The sequence below is a fragment of the Gorilla gorilla genome, chromosome 10 (assembly GCF_029281585.2).
Source record: "Gorilla gorilla gorilla isolate KB3781 chromosome 10, NHGRI_mGorGor1-v2.1_pri, whole genome shotgun sequence".
Lineage (NCBI taxonomy): Eukaryota > Metazoa > Chordata > Mammalia > Primates > Hominidae > Gorilla > Gorilla gorilla.
The window spans coordinates 149,431,687-149,451,091 of NC_073234.2; the positions used below are offsets into that span (position 1 = coordinate 149,431,687).

Here is a 19,405-nt window from a genome sequence, read left to right on the forward strand (position 1 = left end):
TGAGGTCAAAGTGATCCGCCTGCCTCTGCTGCCAAAGTGCTGGGATTAGAGGCGTGCACCACTGCACCTGGCTGCTGTAAAGTCTTATTTCACACAGCTGAGACATGTTTTAGGAATTTTGCTAAAAGACCCCTGGAGACCTCCTTATTGTGACCTCCCTGTTATTGTGTTTAATTTGATTGAACTTTTCTGCCCTCCTGCTTTTCAGCTTCTCTAATAGTCTCACATTAAAGCAATTCTAAGAACCACCAAAAAGGGGAAATTTTTTCTTGAAAGCAATAAAATGATATGGACTGTTTGAATGTAAAATATATGAAATCAGTCATTATACGTTAGTGCTGCTCTGACGTAGGGACGTAGTATTGAGAAGCAACTTTTGCTTGATTTTCAGAGAAATGGAATCATCATATCGCTGATCTACGTAAACAAGTTGAAGAATTGTCTGAAAGAAAATATGGTATGTCTAAACTGGAAAAGTCCTGTAATCTTATGTTCATGGGCGTTTACACAATGGAGTTACTGTTCATCATGGGGGTACCGTGGACAATCCCAGGGCTGCCGGTGAGTCATGCCATCCTTACACGTTTCTCCTTGTAAGGTGCTTTGTAGTGTCTACACACTTTGTTTCTAGATTGCTGCAAAGCTGAGGAAAAGTTGTATTTCTTTAGTTATTAGTTAGCATTTCTTTTAAACTTTCAGTATGGAGATTGGAAATTTATTTACATATTTATTGCAAAGCCCTGGATCTTAGGGATTTCATTGAATTATTTATTTATTTTTTTTGAGATGGAGCCTCACTCTGTCGCCCAGGCTGGAGTGCAGTGGCACGATCTCGGCTCACTGCAACCTCCGCCTCTTGGGTTCAAGCAGTTCTCTGCCTCAGCCTCCTGAGCAGCTAGGATTACAGGCACCAGCCACCACGCCTGGCTGATTTTTGTATTTTTAGTAGAGACGGGGTTTCATGATCTTGGCTAGGCTGGTCTTGAACTGCTGACCTCCTGATCCACTCACCTCAGCCTCCCAAAGTACTGGGATTACAGGTGTGAGCCGCCATGCCTGGCCAAATATTATTTTTTTAAATGAATTGTTTCTCTTAGTCTGCTTTGTTAAATTTGGAATTCATCTTGGCGCGGTGGCTCACATCTGTAATCCCAGCACTTTGGGAGGCCAAGGCAGGCAGATATCTACGTCGGGAGTTCGAGACCAGCCTGACCAACATGGAGAAACCCCGTCTCTACTAAAAATACAAAATTAGACGGGTGTGGTGGCGCATGTCTGTAATCCCAGCTATTCGGGAGGCCAAGGCAGGAGAATCGCTTGAACCCAGGAGGCAGAGGTTGCGGTGAGCCGAGGTTGCACCATTGCACTCTAGCCTGGGCAAAAAGAGCAAAACTCCATCTCAAAATAAATAAATAAATAAAATGTTCAGTACTCACCAAGGTGCCCCTATTGTCTCTACTTTTATCTTGATGCATCACTGAATTGATGTTAGATTTCAAATTCATCATCGCCCTGATACTATTCTATCCTGAAGCCACCTTTATATAGTGATGAAAGAAATTAGCGATTTGTTATTATCCTCTCTCTGTTGGTATACATCAAATGCTCACCTAAAAAGAGCAACAACCAGTGGAAAACATGATGTTTTTATTTGGGTGACTATTTACTTGTAACCTACTAGCAAACTATAAAATTGTATGATATGCAGAATTTTAACTGAATTGCTTTAAGTGAACATTTAAACATGATAAACAATATTGATGGTATTTATGTTAATGTACTTAAAATGAACATTTTTCTTCATTATGAGTAATATAACCTACTCCTCAATGAAAACCTAGCACTAAATTTGCTAATGAATTCAATAACATTTCCATAATATTTTTAGTTACATGCTTAAGGTTCTCTTAGTGTTTCTCCCACTTTTTAATAGCTTATGCCTTTTTCACCTTTGGTTTATTTTGGTTCATTTTAAAGCAAAAACCTCACAACATGTGATATCTGGAAACACTGTAACCCAGTGGTAAGACCATAGGCCCTGGGGACACAGGCTGGCCACGTCTCTTCTCCTGTCTGAGCTTTAGTATCCTCTTTTGTGGTCATGAGAACTGAAGATCTGTCCCGAAGATTTGATAAGATAGTAAAGTGCTTCACATAATACCAGACATATACATAGTAAATGCTTCCTCCTTATATTTTTATTGATTGATTGATTGAGACAGAATCTTGCTCTCTTGCCCAGGCTGGAATGCAGTGGTGTGATAATGGTTTCTGCAACCTCCACCTCCTGGGTTCAGGCAATTCTCCTGCCTCAGCCTCCCGAGTAGCTGGGATTACAGTTGCCTGCCACCATGCCCAGCTAATTATTGTACTTTTAGTACAGACGTGGTTTTACCATGTTGGCCAGGCTGGTCTTGAACTCCTGACCTCATGATCTGCCTGCCTCGGCCTCCCAAACTGCTGGGATTACAGGTGTGAGCCACTGTGCCCAGCCTGTCTTTTCTCTTCACACCCGCAGTTCATGATGAAATATTAAATATGTACTAGTGGATATTACTTTGTTGAATATTGTCTAGTGAATATTAAGTATTTATTCTCACCTTTCAGACATGAACTTATGAATTCAACAGGTGAAGATTTACTACTTGATAAATCAGCTTTGTGAGGTACGTCTTCAGTCTTAAGTCAGATTAGAAGATTATGTGAGGTAATTAACACTTAACATTGATTTAATGGTAGCTTCCACATGAAATAGTATGCCTCTAAGTATTAATTATGTCCTAGGACAGGAGAATTCATGTTGTCAAAATTCTCATACTCTCTAGAACAATAAACATTTTCTTTTTATTAGTAAATATTGCATTTATGGGTAGACAAAACTGAACGAACAATATTTGTTCTACTTTTGAGATGCAAGATTCATCTGGCATAATGCATTGAACAGGTTATTATTGAAGTCTACACCAGTCAACTGAATAAGCATTCATCAAATGTCCATGATATGCAGGATGTAAGTTTTCTTTTAGAGTATGGAACCATGCATATTATCTTTTAATTAGATGATTTAGTTAGATATGTTTTTAAAGAACTAGAAATATAATTGATTTTCTTGTTTTGGCTCTGGAGTGGAGTGGGGATGAAACAGAATGGATTCACACAGTTTAGATTTACTAAAATGGAAGGATTGCAGCAGGATCATATCCCTAGTCTCCCCATAGCAAATGTCACCTGCTAGCTGTTTTTTTTTTTTTTTTTTGGAGGTTGAAGTTTTGTTCTGTCGCCCACGCTGGAGTGCAGTGGTATGATCTCAGCTCATGGCAAGCTCACCTCCTGGGTTCAAGCAATTCTCCCTGCCTCAGCCTCCTAAGTAGCTGGGATTACAGGCCTCTGCCACCAAGCCTGCCTAATTTTTGTATTTGTAGTAGAGTTGGGGTTTCACCATGTTGGCCAGGCTGGCCTTGAACTCCTGACTTCAGGAGATTCACCCGCCTCAGCCTCCCAAAGTGCTTGGGATTATGGGTGTGTCACTGCACTTGGATTTAATGGGATATTTTACTACAGACTTTGGTAAACAGAATATTAGCATTTTTGGTGTTCTTTTTATTTTACTCATACTATTTTTCTTTGGACTCAATCACAATAACAGAATTAAAGATCAAAGTGTAAAAGTTAAAGACCAGTACAGATTCAATAATTATTCTTTTCTACATACTGTGTTTAAATGATATCCCTTTTTCTTTTTGTTCTTATAGCTCGAGCTGTAAAAGCCAAAGGTCCGGTGATGATCCCATACCCTTTTTTCCAGTCTCATGTTGAAGATTTTTATGTAGAAGGCCTTCCCAAAGGAATTTTTTTTTTTTTTTTTGAGATGGAGTTTTCACTCTTATCGCCCAGGCTGGGGTGCAGTGGCGCAACCTTGCTGGTCACTGCAACCTCTGCCTCCTGGGTTCAAGAAATTCTCCTGCCTTAGCCTCCCAAGTCGCTGGGATTACAGGTGCCCACCACCACACCAGGCTAATTTTTGTATTTTTAGTGGAGATGGGGTTTCACCATGTTGGCCGGGCCAGTCTCGAACTCCTGACGTCAAGTGATCTTCCCGCCTCGGCCTTCCAGAGTGCTGAGATTACAGACGTGAACCCATGCCTGGCCAGGAATTTTGTTTTTTAGGAAGGCTTTCTACTAATGGAATTCCTGGCCTTGAGAGGATGTTACTTTCGAAGGAAAGGATTTTTTTGTTATTAAAAGGTAAGATTCCTGGATTCTTATTGGACTGTTATCTCTGTTATGAGTAATCCATCTTTAGTCATTCACCACTAGGGTTGTATTTAATTAAGTCTGAGTTATTTTATGGTAGTTTTGTTTTGTTTTGTTTTGTTTTTACCGAATTTCGTTCTCATTGCCGTGGCTTGAGGGCAATGACGTGATCTCAGGTCACCACATTCTCTGCCTTCCAGGTTCAAGCAATTCTCCTGCCTCAGCCTCCTTAGTAGCTGGATTTACAGGCATGCACCACCATGCCTGGCTAATTTTTTGTATTTTTAGTAGAGATGGTGTTTCACCATGTTGACCAGGCTGGTCTAGAACTCCTGACCTTGGGTGATCCACCTGCCTCGGCCTCCCAAAGTGCTGGGATTACAGGCATGAGCCACTGCGCCCAGCCTGGGCCTGCTTCTTTCTCTTTTTCTTTTTTTTTCATTAGCAGCTTAAAATTGGTGCCTTATTCAGACACAAGCAAAAGGACATTAGCCCAGCTTTGGAAATAGGTGAGAGCCCATCTATGATTTTCCTAGTTTCTCCTCCCCTTTTGCTTTTTGCTCTCTTGTTAGTATATTAATTGTTTTCACTCTCTGAATCTTTTTTCCCCATTTCTTTGGCAGACATTTTTACTTGTCTTGGAAGAGTAGGTGAAGAGCTGTTTTTAGGACTCTTTGAAAGGGTACAGTATGGGTGACAGTCTTGGCTAATGGTAACATCCAGGGAGCTGGGGTCAGCGTGAGCTGGAATCAGTTCAAATTAGCAAAACACTGGCACTCAGTGGCAGGAATACAAGTGACTGCAAAGTGTTAAACACATCTGGAAAGGGATACTGACATCATCCTCAGAATCTGTGGGGAGTTCACATAGCCAGTTAAGACTCATTCCTCTTTGACCCTATAAAGATTCTTTAAAGAATAATACCCTTAGTGGTTTTCTAGCCAGCTTGCCTGCTCATTTATCTTTGAGGACGACATGCCTTGTGGAGCTCCACAGGCCCCAGAGGGGTATGGATTCTGCATTTAAAAGTGCTGAAGCTGAGAGACTGGGTCTTGGTGGACCCCGAGAGTTCTGTTTCTCCTCTACTCATTGTTCCTTTTTTTCCCAACAGCTGGCATTGCTGTTTAAATGGGTTGTTCTTTGCTGTTTTAAGTTGTTTCATAGTGGTGTGTCAGGATTTGGGTTTTCTTAATACTTTCCAAGCTGGTGACTTGAGTGGTGGTTAGGGAGGAAATGTTTTAGGGCTGTTCTGGAGCTACTGAGGTCAGGTGACTAGATACTCCCAGCTTGTCTGTTGAGGAGAATGCTGTTCTCATTGTGCTGCCTTTGGTGGTGCTGTGTGTGGCTCTTTAGATGTGGGTGGAGGTGAGCTGGGGGAGTTAATGAGATCTTTTTTAGGTGCTTTTGATAAAGTAGCCTGCCCTACAGGATTCACTGTGACTTTTTTCCTTAACCTATGCATTTCTCTCTGCTAGCTTTTGCTGTCTTTCTCATGCCTTTGATTTTCCCAGCTCCTCTTAGTTGAATTAACCTAAGTGCTCTGCTATGGTTTAAATGTGTCCCCCAAAGTTTATGTGCTGGAAACTCAATCCTCAATGCAACAGTTGGGATGTGGGGCCTAATAAAATAGCCTTCATGAATGAGTTAATGTTGTTATTGTGGTAATAGATTAGTAATCACAGAGTGGGCTTATTATAAAACAGAGTTCAGCCCCTTTTGCCCTCTTGCTTTCTTGCACTCTCTTTTCCTTCTGCCTTCTGTAGTGGGATGATGCAGCAAGAAGACCCTTACCAGATGCAGGCCCCTCAACCTTGGACTTCCTAACATCCAGAACTGTTAAGAAATAAAATTTATTCCTTTCCTTTCCTTTTCTTCCTCCTTTCCCTTCTCTTCCCTTTTCTTCCCTTCCCCTCCCTCCCTCTCTCTCTCCCTCCCTCCCTCCTTCCCTCCCTTCCTCCTTCCCTCTTTCTCTCTTTCCCTTCCTTCCTTTCCTTCTTTCCCTTCCTTCCTTTCCTTCCCTCCTTCCCTTTTTCCCTCCTTCCCTCCTTCCTTCCTTTTTTCTTTCCTTCCTTTTTTCCTTTTTATAAATTATGCAGTCTGTGGTATTCTTTTATAGAAGCATGAAATGGACAAAGACTCCATTTTCAAGAGCAAGCACTTTTGTAGTTTCTGAGCGAATTATGACTGCAAAGGAAGTTCTATAGGTAGCCTCAGATCCACTACCTAGGAAGCATGCTACCAAGCAGACCTAGGATCTAGGATTTGATCAAGTGCTGGGCAACATGATACCTCTGCAATTTAGCACTTCCCTATATACCTCCAGTTGGCTCAGCCCATTAGGGCTAAAACTACCCCTCATATCCTGGTGTGTCTTGTAGGCAGAAGCCTTGCCTAAACCCTAAGCTGCTTGGCTCACATTCTGTCTTGTGGTTTTTTTGTAGGGGGTTCAAATATACACAAAAGAAATATGTTGAACCTCCATGCACCCAACCCTCAGATTAAGCAGTTACCTCCATTTTTCCAGATTTGTTTCGTCTGCTTCAATCTCCCTAAAAATTTATGTTTGTACAGGAAAGACTGAATAAATAGCTAATTCTCCACCCTACCTCTCATCTTAAGTCACTTTTCAGAGTAGTAAGTTAGTGACCTAGTAACCTTCCCTCTAATGACCAGTAGTTTTTTTTTCTGAATACCATTATGAACTCATAGATTATTGTTTGCATTTGATGTATTTCAGGCCATTGCAGTCTTTATTGTTTTGGATGCTTACATTGTCTCATCTAGGTTAATAATTATCTCTTTAAGTTGACTTTCATGTCTTTTTGACGTGATCCTGTTGGACTTTGATGGCTTCCTTGCTTTCTGGCAAAAAAGATGTTCCAGGATCAATATACTGCACCATACATGGAGTCAGCCATTTCTCTAGGGAACCTTGATTCCTTTTAGTAGAGAACAGAGTTTGAGGTCTTGGACTGAATGACTTTTGTGAACCTCCTCTCCTGAGACTACAGGCTGCATCCCTGCATATAGCCCATTTGGAGCTCTTGCTGGGCACCAACAGATCTCCTAAAACTGCTATATAGTTCTGCCTCACTCTTACAAAGATTCATCTCTTGAGAGTTTTGTGCTCTACCCCCAGATGTGGTCTTTCTGGTTCTGAAGCTTTTGCTTCAGTCACCCTGAATTTTGCCAGCCCTATGCATGCTATACCTTGGATTGCCAACTTGCCCTCACTGAAGCCAGTTTCTCTGGTTAGAATAGTTGCCCAAACCCATGCCTAATACTCTAGTAAACAAGGTTCTACCTAAGTTCATCAGCCTCCATAAGTTCTGGAATTACAGGCTGCCACCATGCCCGGCCTTCACCAACATTTGCCATTATCCGTTTTTTTTTCTTCCTTTATACCTTAAAGCAGTATAGGAACAAATGTCTTCAATTATAGGAAACAGTATAATCCCAGGGCATTGGGAGGCTAAGACAGGAAGATGTCTAGATGCCAGGAGTTTTTTTTGTTGTTGTTGTTTTGTTTTTGTTATTGTTGTTGTTGTTTTTGACAGAGTCTTGCTCTGTCACCCAGGGTGGAGTGCAGTGATGGGGTCCACTGCAACCTCCACCTCCCAGGTTCAAGTGATTCTCCTGCCTCAGCCTCCCGAGTAGGTGAGACTACAGGTACACGCCACTACTGCCCAGCTAATTTTTGTATTTTTGATAGAGTCAGAGTTTCACCATGTTGGCCAGGCTGGTCTCGAACTCCAGACTTCAGGTGATTTGCCTGCCTTAGCTTCCCAAAGTGCTGGGATTACAAGCATGAGCCACCATGCCCAGCCTGATGCCAGGAGTTTTAGACTAGCCTGGGCAACATAGCAAGACCTTGTCTCTACAGAATATTTAAAAATTAGCCAAATGTGGTGGTGCCTGTGTATAGTCTCTCTCCCTCTCTCTCTTTTTTTTTCTTTCTAACTTTTTGTGACATGGTCTGGCTCTGTCACCCAGGCTGAAGTGCAGTGGTGTGATCATGGCTCACTGCAGCCTGAAACTCCTGGGATCAAGTGATCAATCCTCCCACCTCATCCTACCAAGTAGTAGGGACCACAGGTGTATGCCACCCAGGTCTTGCTATGTTGTCCAGGCTGGTCTTGAGCTCCTGGCCTCAAGCAATCCTCTCACCTTGGCCCCCCACAGTGCAAGGATTACAGGTATGAGCCACCATGCCTGGCCCCTACCCTGCCTACTGAGAACCAAAAGAAGGACCCAAATTCTCCTTAGCTCAACTCGAGCCATTTCATGATTGCTTCATCAGCAAGGAGCTGGTTATTGGGTTGTCCAGGCCTCCCAAGCAGCACAGAAATGAGGTGAAGGAGTTTTCCTGTTGCTCCACTCTGTAAGGAGTTGGAGGGTGATGTTTACTCATTTGCAGAGAGAGATGCCTTGTAGGCACCTCAGGATGGAGAGGACCCTGATTCCAATGTCCTTTTTTTCTTCAGAAACAGGACCTTGCCCTGTCACTCAGGATGGAGTTCAGTGCTCCTATCATGGCTCATTATAGCCTCAAACTCCCAGGCTCAAGCAATCCTACCATGTCAGCCTTCCCGTAGCTGGGACTACAGGTAAGCATCGTGACACTCAGTGAATTTTGTTTTTATTTTGTTGTAGAGATGGGACCTCAGTATGTTGCCACAGCTGACCTTGAACTCCTGCACTCAAGGGATTTTCCTGCCCTGGCCTCCCAAAGTACTGGTATTACAGGCATGAGCCATTGTGCCCACCGTCTCTGGTTCTTAACCTTCTGCCTCCCTCTTCCAGTTTTAAAGAATGCTTGTAATTACATGGGCTCTCCTAGATACTCCAGGATAATCTTGTTTTAAGGTCAGCTGATGAGCAACATTAATTTTATCTGCACTCTTAATTCTCCCTTCCTATGTAATTGTGCTGTGTAACATAGGACATGAGCAATTGGTGGTGGTGGGGGTTATTACTTTGGCCACCACAGTAACTATTTTATGCCAGGTACTCAGGTAAGCACTGGTGAATTAAGCATGAATAACACACACTCCCTAATCTCCATCCATTCATGGGAGGAGCACTTCACCTGCCATGCTCCTGAGAATCTCGGGAGTCAAAGAAGTCTTCTATGAGGAGGTGATGCCAAAGCGGACAAGTGACAGAGGAGTCGAAGCTAGCTAGGAAGAGAGTAGAGGTTTAAGGGGAAGCATATTATAAGCAGAGGATATTACCCACTTCAGAGACTCCCAGAGGAGAAAGAGTGTGTGTTCAAGGGGCAGATGAGGCTCAGCTGGACTCCATAGCAGATGAAATGGAGAGGAGCAAGCAGTGAGGCTGCCTTGCAAGGCAGGGCAGAGCAGGGGCTGTTAAGGAGTTTGGACTTAATCCCTGAGGCAAGGAGAAGTGATGTAAATGGGGGAGTAACATGATGAGATTCATGGATTAGAGACATGGCTCAGGCTGCTATAGAGAAGGCACCAGGGAGAGCAGATGGCTCAATGGGTGTGCAGGAGACCTCTCCCTGAGTTTAGGGAGAGGTTTTTAAAACAGAAGAAGTTTGAGTAATTTAAATGATGATGGGAAGGAGCTAAAAGTGGGGGATAGGTTAAAGATACAGGAAAGTGGGAGGAAGAACTGACAAGTGAGGTTCCAGAGAGGGCAGGAGAAGAGGAGATTCCCATAGGGGGATTAACACTTTCTTTTCTTTTTTCTTTCTAAGACAGGGTCTCACTCTGTCGCCCAGGCTGGAGTGCAGTGGCACAATCTTGGCTCACTGTAGTGTAGACTTCCCAGGCTCAAGGGATTTCTCCCATCCCAGACTCCCAAGTAGCTGGAACTACGGGTGTGCACCACCACCACACCTGGCTAATGTCTCTTTTTTTTGGTAGACACAGAGTCTCACTATTTAGCACTGATTGGTCTCCAACTCCTGGCCTCAAGTGATCCTCCTGCCTAGGCTTCCCAAATTGCTGGGATTACAGGCATGAGCCACAATGCCTGGCCTCTGCTAGTTCCGTATTCTCTAGAGTTGTCTTTACTTTGTGCTAGTGTGTCCCTCATTGTGCTGATCCTCTGTAAAAATTAATCTTTTTTTTTTTTTTTTTGAGATGGAGTTTCACTCTTGCTGCCCAGGCTGGAGTGCAATGGCGCTATCTCGGCTCAGCGCAACCTCCACCTGCTGGGTTCAAGCGATTCTCCTGCCTCAGCCTCCCGAGTAGTTGGGATTACAGGCATGTGCCACCATGCCCAGCTAATTTTGTATTTTTAGTAGAGATGGGGTTTCTCTATGCTGGTCAGGCTGGTCTCGAACTCCTGACCTCAGGTGATCTGTCTGCCTTGGCCTCCCAAAGTGCTGGGATTACAGGCATGAGCCATTTTGCCTGGCCAAAATTAATACTTTTTATATTAAATTTACATATATACATATATATACGTTTTTTCTTTTTGATACCAGGTCTCACACTGTCACCCAGGCTGGAGTACAGTGGCATAACCTCTGCTCACTGCAGCCTCCACCTGCCAGGCTCAAGCAATTCTCCTGCCTCAGCCTCCCGAGTAGCTGGGATTACAGGTAAGTGCCACCACACCCAGCTGATTTTTGTGTTTTTTGTAGAGACGAGGTTTCGCCGTGTTTCCCAGACTGTTCTCAAACTCCTGAGCTCAAAGCAGTCCACCCACCTTGGCCTCCCAGAGTGCTGGGATTACAGGTGTGAGCCATCTTGCTCATTCTAGTTTAAACTTTTGAGTGGTTTGTGTCTCCTGATTGGACTCCTACAAATACAGAATTGATGCTAGGAAGGGTACCAGGAGATAGACGCACACAGATGGGATTTGGGAATAGGTTTGGTTATCCAAGGAGCAGTGCTGAGCTCCTTGCTAATGGGATATGGGATGCTGGTGATTTCCAGGAAGTGAGCTCACAATGACTCAAGCTGCCACATACTGTTGATTGTGAAATGCCGGTTGAAGTATATGTCCTGCGAGCTTAGGGGTGCTACAAGTTGACCACTGCAGCAGTAAAGATGACTCTGAAGAATGGCGTGGGATGGATCCTTTCAAATGCACTTGAGCAGCGGTCTCCAACCACAGGGCCACAGAACTGGAGGTGAGCAGCAGGCGAGTGAAGGGAAACTTCATCTGTATTTCTAGCCCCTCCCATCGCTTGCATGACCACCTGAGCTCCATGTCCTGTCAGATCAGCAGCAGCATTAGATTCTCATAGGAGCACAAACTCTGTTGTGAAGTGTGCATGTGAGGGATCTAGGTTGTGTACTCCTTATGAGAATCTAATGCCTGATATTCTGTTACTGTCTCCCATCACCCCAGATGGACAGTCTAGTTGCAGGAAAACAAGCTCAGAGATCCCACTGAGTCTACGTTATAGTGAGTTGTAGAATCATTTCATTATATATTACTATGTAGTAATAATAGAAATAAAGTGCACAACATATGTAATGCACTTGAATCATCCTGAAATTATTCCCTCACTCCCAGTCTGTGGAAAAATTGTCTTCCACACATTCACTCTGTTTTTTGGTAGAGGCAGGGTCTTAATATATTGTCCAGGCTGATCTCAAACTCCTGGCCTCAAGTAATATACCTCTCTCAGCCTCCCAAAGTGCTGAGATTACAGGCATAAGCCACCACCCTCAACCAAGACTTTCTTAAACCAAATAAAAATTAAGTGAGATTACTTGAGCCCAGGTGGTCAAGGCTGCAGTGAGCCTGATTGCACCACTGCACTCCAGCCTAGGTGACAGAATGAGACTGTCTCAAAAAATAAAATAAAATACAAATTAACCCTTTATGACATTCCCAGTAACTTCCTAAGTGTTCCCCAGAAGTCTTTGAATTCTGTTTAATTTTCACATAACATTTAAGACATTTAAGAATTTATGTCTGTCTGTGTCATCCGTTTATGTCAAAAGATGTCTTTTTGTCACTTCCAGCTGGATCTACCATGAAGGACTTCTGAATCCAGGAAGAGAGACTGACTGGGCAACATGTTATTCAGGTACAAAAAGATTTGGACTGTAACTTAAAAATGATCAAATAATAGTGCATGCATCAAGTGCAATGGGAAGCTCTTCTGGAGAGTGAGAGAAGCTTCCAGTTAAGGTGACATTGAAGCCAAGTCCTGAAAGATGAGGAAGAGTTGTATGAGAGTGGGGAGGGAAGGGGGAGGTGGAGGGATGGGGAATGGGCCGGGATGGGATAGCGCAAACTGCCCGGGAAGGGAAACCAGCACCGTACAGACCTGAACAACGAAGATGGCGTATTTTGTTCAGGGAATGGTGAATTAAGTGTGGCAGGAATGCTTTGTAGACACAGTAATTTGCTTGTATGGAATTTTGCCTGAGAGACCTCATTGCAGTTTCTGATTTTTTGATGTCTTCATCCATCACTGTCCTTGTCAAATAGTTTGGAACAGGTATAATGATCACAATAACCCCAAGCATAATATTTCGTTAATTCTCACAGAATCACATGTAGGTGCCACAGTTATCTCCATTTTATGAATGGAGTGATGAAGCCTTAGGAATAATGAATGATTTGTGCAGGCTCACCTGGATATTAAGACTGAGTCAAATGTTGGGTCTGGTCTGACTTTAATGTTTGCTTTGTTCATGAGCACCACATATTGCCTCTCCTATGCAGTTAAGCAGGTAGGTGACAGAAAAGCCCATGTTTGTCTCTACTCACACACTTCTGACTGAATGTATGTATGGAGTTTCTACACCAAATTCTTCAGTGCTCTGGATATTAACTGGGTATCCCATGACTTTATTCTGACACTACCTGGAGTTAGCACAGACCCCACAAGTTAGGGGCTCAGTCCCACGAGGCCATCCTCACTTCAGATGCCAATGGCAAGTCCTAAGTTGTCACCATACTTTTGACCAACCTGTTACCAATCGGGGGTTCCCATAACTGTCTTCTTGGGTTTAATAATTTGCTAGAACAGTTTACGGAACTCAGAAAGACAGTTTATTTTCTTTTTTTCTGAGAGAGAGGGTCTTATTTTGTTGCCCAGGCTGGTGTGCAATGGTGCAGTCATAGCTCATTGCAGCCTTGATTGTCTGGGCTCCAGTGGTTCTCCCACCTCAGCCTCCCTAGTAGCTGAGACTACATGCCTGCACCACCACATCTGGCTAGTTTCTTTTATTTTTTGTATAGATGGGGTCTTGTTGTGTTGGCCAGGCTGGCCACAAATTCCTGGTCTCAAGTGATCCTCCCACCTCAGCCTCTGAAAGTGCTGGGATTACAGATGTGAGCCACCACATCTGGCCAGTTCATTTCCTATTACTGGTTCATTGTGAAGGATACATCTCAGAAACAGTCAATGAAAGAGACGTGCATGCTGGATGCAGTGGCTCATGCCTGTAATCTCAGCACTTTGGGAGGCCAAGGTGGGAGGATCGCTTAAACTCAGGAGTTTGAGACCAGCCTGGGCAACATGGTGAAAACCTGTCTCTATAAAAAATTAAAAAAAAATAATAATAACCGGTGTGGTGTTGTGCACCTAGAGTTCCAACTACTAGGGAAGCTGAGATGAGAGGATACCTTGAGCTGGGGACTGGGGAGGCTTAGGTTACAGTAAGCTGAGATTGTGCCACTGCACTCTAGCTTGGACAAAAGAGCCTGATCCTGTCTCAAAAAAAAGAAAGATACCCAGGGCAAATTAAGTTCGGAGGGGCACAGAGCTCCCATGCCCTCTGTTGAACATGCGACCCTCCCAGCATCTCCTGTGTCCAGCAACCCTGAAAGCTCTGCAAACCCCGTTCAGGGTGTTTATGGAGGCTTTATTATGCAAGCATGATTGATAAAATCTTTGGCTGTTGGTGATTAAGTCGGTCTCCAGCCCCTCTTCCTCCTGGAGTTCAGTGCATGAGGCTGAAAGTTCCAAGCCTCTTACCATGTGGTTGCGTGGTAATCAGCCCTCCTCTTGAAGAAATTTAAGAGCTTGCAGTCACCCAGTCATCTCAACAACATCCCCAAATGCATTCTTACCATGCTGGAGATCCCAAAGTTCTTAGAGGCTCTTGTGTTAGAAACCTTGGACCAAGACCAAATATTAAAACAAAAGATGTTCCTGTCACATCTATCACTGAGGTCTTTGTAAGAGCTTTAGAAGCTCTGTGCCAGGAACCAGGGACAGAGATTAAATATATATTTCTTTTCTTTTTTTTGAGACAGAATCTCCTGTGTCATCCAGGCTGGAGTGCACTGATGTGATCATAGCTCACTATAGCTTTGGCCTCCTGAGATCAGGCAATCCTCCCATCTCAACCTCCCAAGTAGCTAGGACTACACATGCATGTCACCCATGCCCAGCTCATTTTTGTAGAGTCAGAGTTTTGCCATGGTGGCCAGGTTGGCCGTGTTGGCCAGATGGGGTCTTCTTTTGTTGCCCAGGCTGGCCACAAATTCCTGGGCTCAAGTGATCCTCCCACCTCGTCCTTGTAGAGATGAGATTTAGTTATGTCGTCCAGGCTGATCTCAAACTCCTGGGCTAAATCGATTGTCTCACCTCAGCCTCTCAAGGAGCTGGGACTACAGGCGCATACCACCATGTCGGGCTAATATTTATTTTTATTTTTTTCTAGAGGGGGTGGTCTCACTGTTTTTCGTGCTAGTTTCAAACTTTGGGCCTCAAGTGTTCCTCCTGCCTTGACCTCCCAAAGTGTTGGGATTCTGGGTGGGAGCCACCATGCCCAGCAATCACAAGGGTCTTTATAAAAAAAAGAGAGTAGGAGACTCAGAATTGGAGCAGGAGATGTGGTGATGAAAGCAGAGGTAAGAGAGGGAGATTTGAAGATGCTTCACCTCTGGCTTTGAAGATGGAGTCAGGGGCCATGATCCAAGGAATGGGGGTGGCTTCTAGAAGCTGGAAAAGCCAAGGGAACATATTAGAGTCTCCAGAAGGAATGCAGCCCTGCTGACACCTTGACTTTAGCCTTAATAGACCTAGTTTGGGTTTCTGGCCCCTAGAACTGTAAGATGGTAGATTTGTGGTGCTTTAAGCCACTAAATGTAGGAAACTGCAAACTATGTTGCAGCAGCAAGAAGAAATGAACATGAAGCCAGGCATGATGGCTCATGCCGGTAATCCCAGCACTTTAGGAATTTAGGCAGGAGGATCACTTGAGGCCAGGAGTTCAAGACCAGTCTGGGCAACATAGTAAGACCTTGTCTCTACAAAAAATGAAAAAATTGGCCAGGCATGGTGGCTCACGCCTGTAATTCCAGCACTTTGGGAGGCCGAAGCGGGCAGATTACCTGAGGTCAGGAGTTTGACACCAGCCTGGCCAACATTGTGAAACCCCGGCTCTACTAAAAATACAAAAATTAGCTGGGCGTGGTGGCACACACCTGTAATCCCAGCTACTTGGAAGGCTGAGGCAGGAGAATCACTTGAATCTGGGAGGTGGAGGTTGCAGTGAGCCGGGATCGCACCGTTGCACTACAGCCTGGGCAAGAAGAGTGAAACTCTGTCTCAAAATAAAATAAAATAAAATAAAATACTAAAAAATTTAGCCAGGCATGGTGGCATGAACCTGGAGTCCCAGGTACTCGGGAGGCTGAGGTGGGAGGATCGCTTGAGCCTGGAAATTTGAGGTTGCAGTGAGCTGTGATTTCGCCACTGCACTCCAGCCTTGGTGACAGTGAGATCTTGAAAAAAAGAAAGAAGAAAGTAAAGAAAGAAGAAATGAGCATGGTGGGCATGGGGACAGATGGCGATGTTAAATAGAATAGTCAGGGGTGGCCTCCTAAGTGAAAATTGAGTAAAGATTTGAAGGAGGGGAAGGAGGTGGCCAAGGTGCTGAGGGAAGAGGATTGTAGGCAGAAACAATAGAATAAACTGTCTGAGGTGTGTCTCTGGCTCTGGAAGGAGGCCCATGGAGCAGATGGAGAGAGGAAGAGAATTAGGGGAGGGAGCCAGGGAGTTGCTGGGTGGGGATCAGTACAGATCACATAAGCCCTGGGAGGTTATTGCTGGGGCTTTGGCTTTTACTCTGACTGAGATGGGAACTGCGGGAGGGTTCTGAGCAGAGAGGCGACATGATCTGTCTCCCGATTTAAAAGCATTCTCTGGCTGCTGAGTTGAGAAAGACTGTGGGAAGATGTGATAGAAGCATGGGGGCCAAGCTTTGGCAACATCCAGGCGGGAGATGATGGTGGTCCTGACCAGGGTCGTGGTGGTGTTGAGAGATGGTCAGAGGGGAGAAGTAGGGGAGGAGGCCAGGGAGTTGCTGGGTGGGGATCTTTAGTAGATATCGAAGACAATCAACAGGATTTCCTGACAGACTGGATATGGGGTGTGAGAGAAGGCAGGGGTCAAGGTTGAGTTTGATTGTTACTGAAATTATTAAGTAATTTTAAAAAACACTACTGCCTTTCCCAATCCTACCAAGTATGGGATGCTAGATTAAAGAAATCTCTTCAGGCTGATTGCAATGGCTCATGCCTGTAGTCCCAGCTCTTTGGTAAGCAGAGGTGCGAGTATCTTTTAAGGGCAGGTGTTCAAGACCAGCCTGGACAACACAGCAAGATCTGCTCTTTACAAAAATATTTTTCAAAATTAAATAAATGTAGCTAGGCATGGTGATGTGTACTTGTAGTTTCAGCTACTCAGGAGGCTGAAGTGGGCAGATCTCTTGAGGTCAGGAGTTTGAGGCCAGCTTGGGCAACATAGCAAGAACCCTCACTCTACAAAAAAATTTAAAAAATAACCAGGCATGGTGACACTCAACTGTACTACCAGCTACTGGGGAACTGAGGCAGGAAGATGGCTTGAGCCCAGGAGGTCGAGGCTGCAGCGAGCTGTAAATGCACAGCTGCACTCCAGTCTGGGTGACAGAGCAGTACCTGTCTCACAATACAAATAAAAATACAAGTAAAATAATATCTCAAGTCAGAGCCTTTTGGCTCTGCAGCCCTTGAAACCCCTCAGCCGTGCAGTGGGGTTTGCATCGCTGGTAATGAGGAGACCCCTGCCCGGTGTTGTTGCCTGACTAATCAGTGTTTTAAAAGATACATTAATCGGGGTGGGCGCGGTGGCTCACACCTGTAATCCCAGCACTTAGGGAGACCCAGGCGGGTGGATCATCTGAGGTCAAGAGTTCAAGACCAGCCTTGCCAACATGGTGAAACTCCTTCTCTACAAAGAAAATACAATAATTAGCTGCACATGGTAGTGGACGCCTGTAATCCCAGCTACTTGGGAGGCTGAGGTAGGAGAATCACTTGAACCTGCGGGGCGGAGGTTGCAATGAGCTGAGATTGAGCCACTTCACTCCAGCCTGGGCAAGAGAACAAGACTTTGTCTCAAAGAAAAAAAAGTATTATATCAACATGTAATGGTTTTATTATTAATATGTAATGAATATTAAATATCTTTAAAATCTTATATCAACATGTAATGGCTTTAATATGTGATGAATAATATTTAAAAATTTGGGTCTTATTTTCTAGTTTTAATATAATTATCTACAGAAAGAAATAGTCTTAGAGATCTTCAATAAAGTTAAAAAAGGTAAAGGGATGTTAGACCCCAAAAGATTGAGAATTTCTAGTTTACAAATATTCAGAGTAAGCCACATACAGCTTGCTACTTGAACTACTTTTTTTCTTTGTTTTTTATTTTAGGAGATGGGGTCTCACCCTGTCACCCAGGCTTGAGTACAGTAGTGCTATCACAGCTCACTGCAGCCTTGAACTCCTGGGCTAAGGGTACTCCTACCTGAGCCTCCTGAGTAGCTAGGACTGTAGGTATACATGACGATACTTGGCTAATTTTTAAATTGTTTTGTAGACATGGGGTCTCACTTTGTTGGCCAGGCTGGTGTCAAACTAATGGCCTCAAGTGACCCTTCCACCCCTGCCTCCCATCCTAGAGGTATGTGCCACCACAAGGAGCACTTGTTCAATTTTCTAAAGAAAAAATTTCTAAAGTAAGGCTGTGGGATGATGGCAGGAAGATAAAAGAAAAACGAAGAATAAGTTAAAATGACTTATTCACACATATTCTTTTGACAGCAAGAAGAACTTTTAGTATATACATTCCTTACAAACAAACAAACAGCAGATAAACAATGTTGTATAGGAACTTCAACACACACTGTACAATATTCCCACTTTGCTGACATAAGTTATGGAAATTTCGTGGTTTACTTGAGTGTCGCTACCAGTATTTTGCTTCTCTGATGATTTTTATCAACTTCCTCATCTGTTAACTTCTCTCCAAGGTATGTCATGTCATGACATACTGCTGTTGCACGAACACGGCCAGTGTCTTCCTATTAAACATGTAGAATGCTTTCCTAATTTCTCTTTTTACTCTCTGTCTTTGTGTTCTGCATTTTCCTTACTTTTGTTGTCAGAAACTCCAGAAAGTCAGTCGTACTAATTTACCACGATTTGCTTTATTTATTTATACTTTGCTTATATGGAATTTTGCCCAACAGACCTCATTACAATTTCTAACCTGTTTTATTTTGTTTTTTTTTCTCTGAGACAGGGTCTCACTCTGTTGTCCAAGGCTGGAGTGTAGTAGTGCTATCGCAGCTGACTGCAGCCTCAACCTTCCAGGCTGAAGCGATCCTCCCACCTCAACCTCCCACGTGGCTGAGACTACAGGTGCTTGCCACTATGCCCAACTAATATTTGGAATTTTCGTATACGTGGATTCCAGAGAGGTGACAGCGAAACGTGAGTAAGCATGGATTTTGGTATATGCAGAGATGGGGGCTGGAACTAATTCTGTATACTGAGGGACGGCAACTGTATATGTTTTTACAATTACGCTATAGGATACATACTGTTGCGTAGCCTTGAAAATAATAATTTTTAATTGAGTGGAAGAATAATAATAATATTGCTAAAAGTAGCAGCTGGCCAGGTGTGGTGGCTCCCACTGGTAATCGCAACACTTTGGGAGGCTGAGGCAGGAGGATGGCTTGAGGCCAAGAGTTTGCGATAGGCCTTGGAAACAAAGGGGGAGTCACCATCCCTGCAGAAAAATACATGAATTAGCCTAGTGTGGTGGCATGTTCCTGTATTCCCAGCTACTTGGGAGGCTGAGGTGGGAGGATCACTTGAGCCCAGGGAGGCTGAGACTGCAGTGAGTCATGATCAGGCCTCTGCA

General features: G+C 44.0%; 1 long non-coding RNA gene across 6 annotated transcripts; it reads left to right on the forward strand.

Moving 5' to 3' along the window:
* Nucleotides 1-416: 416 nt before the first annotated feature.
* On the forward strand, nt 417-18,998 carry LOC115935328 (uncharacterized). 6 transcript variants are annotated; one of them, XR_010129462.1, is made up of 8 exons: nt 438-561; nt 2,608-2,666; nt 3,753-4,245; nt 8,739-8,861; nt 10,712-10,828; nt 11,166-11,640; nt 12,207-12,271; nt 18,779-18,998. It is a non-coding gene; the product is annotated as an uncharacterized lncRNA (long non-coding RNA). The 6 variants fall into 6 exon arrangements; XR_010129463.1 differs by lacking the exon at nt 18,779-18,998 and having other exon boundaries at nt 417-457; nt 12,207-13,741; XR_008670047.1 differs by lacking the exon at nt 18,779-18,998 and having other exon boundaries at nt 12,207-13,741.
* Nucleotides 18,999-19,405: the final 407 nt, after the last annotated feature.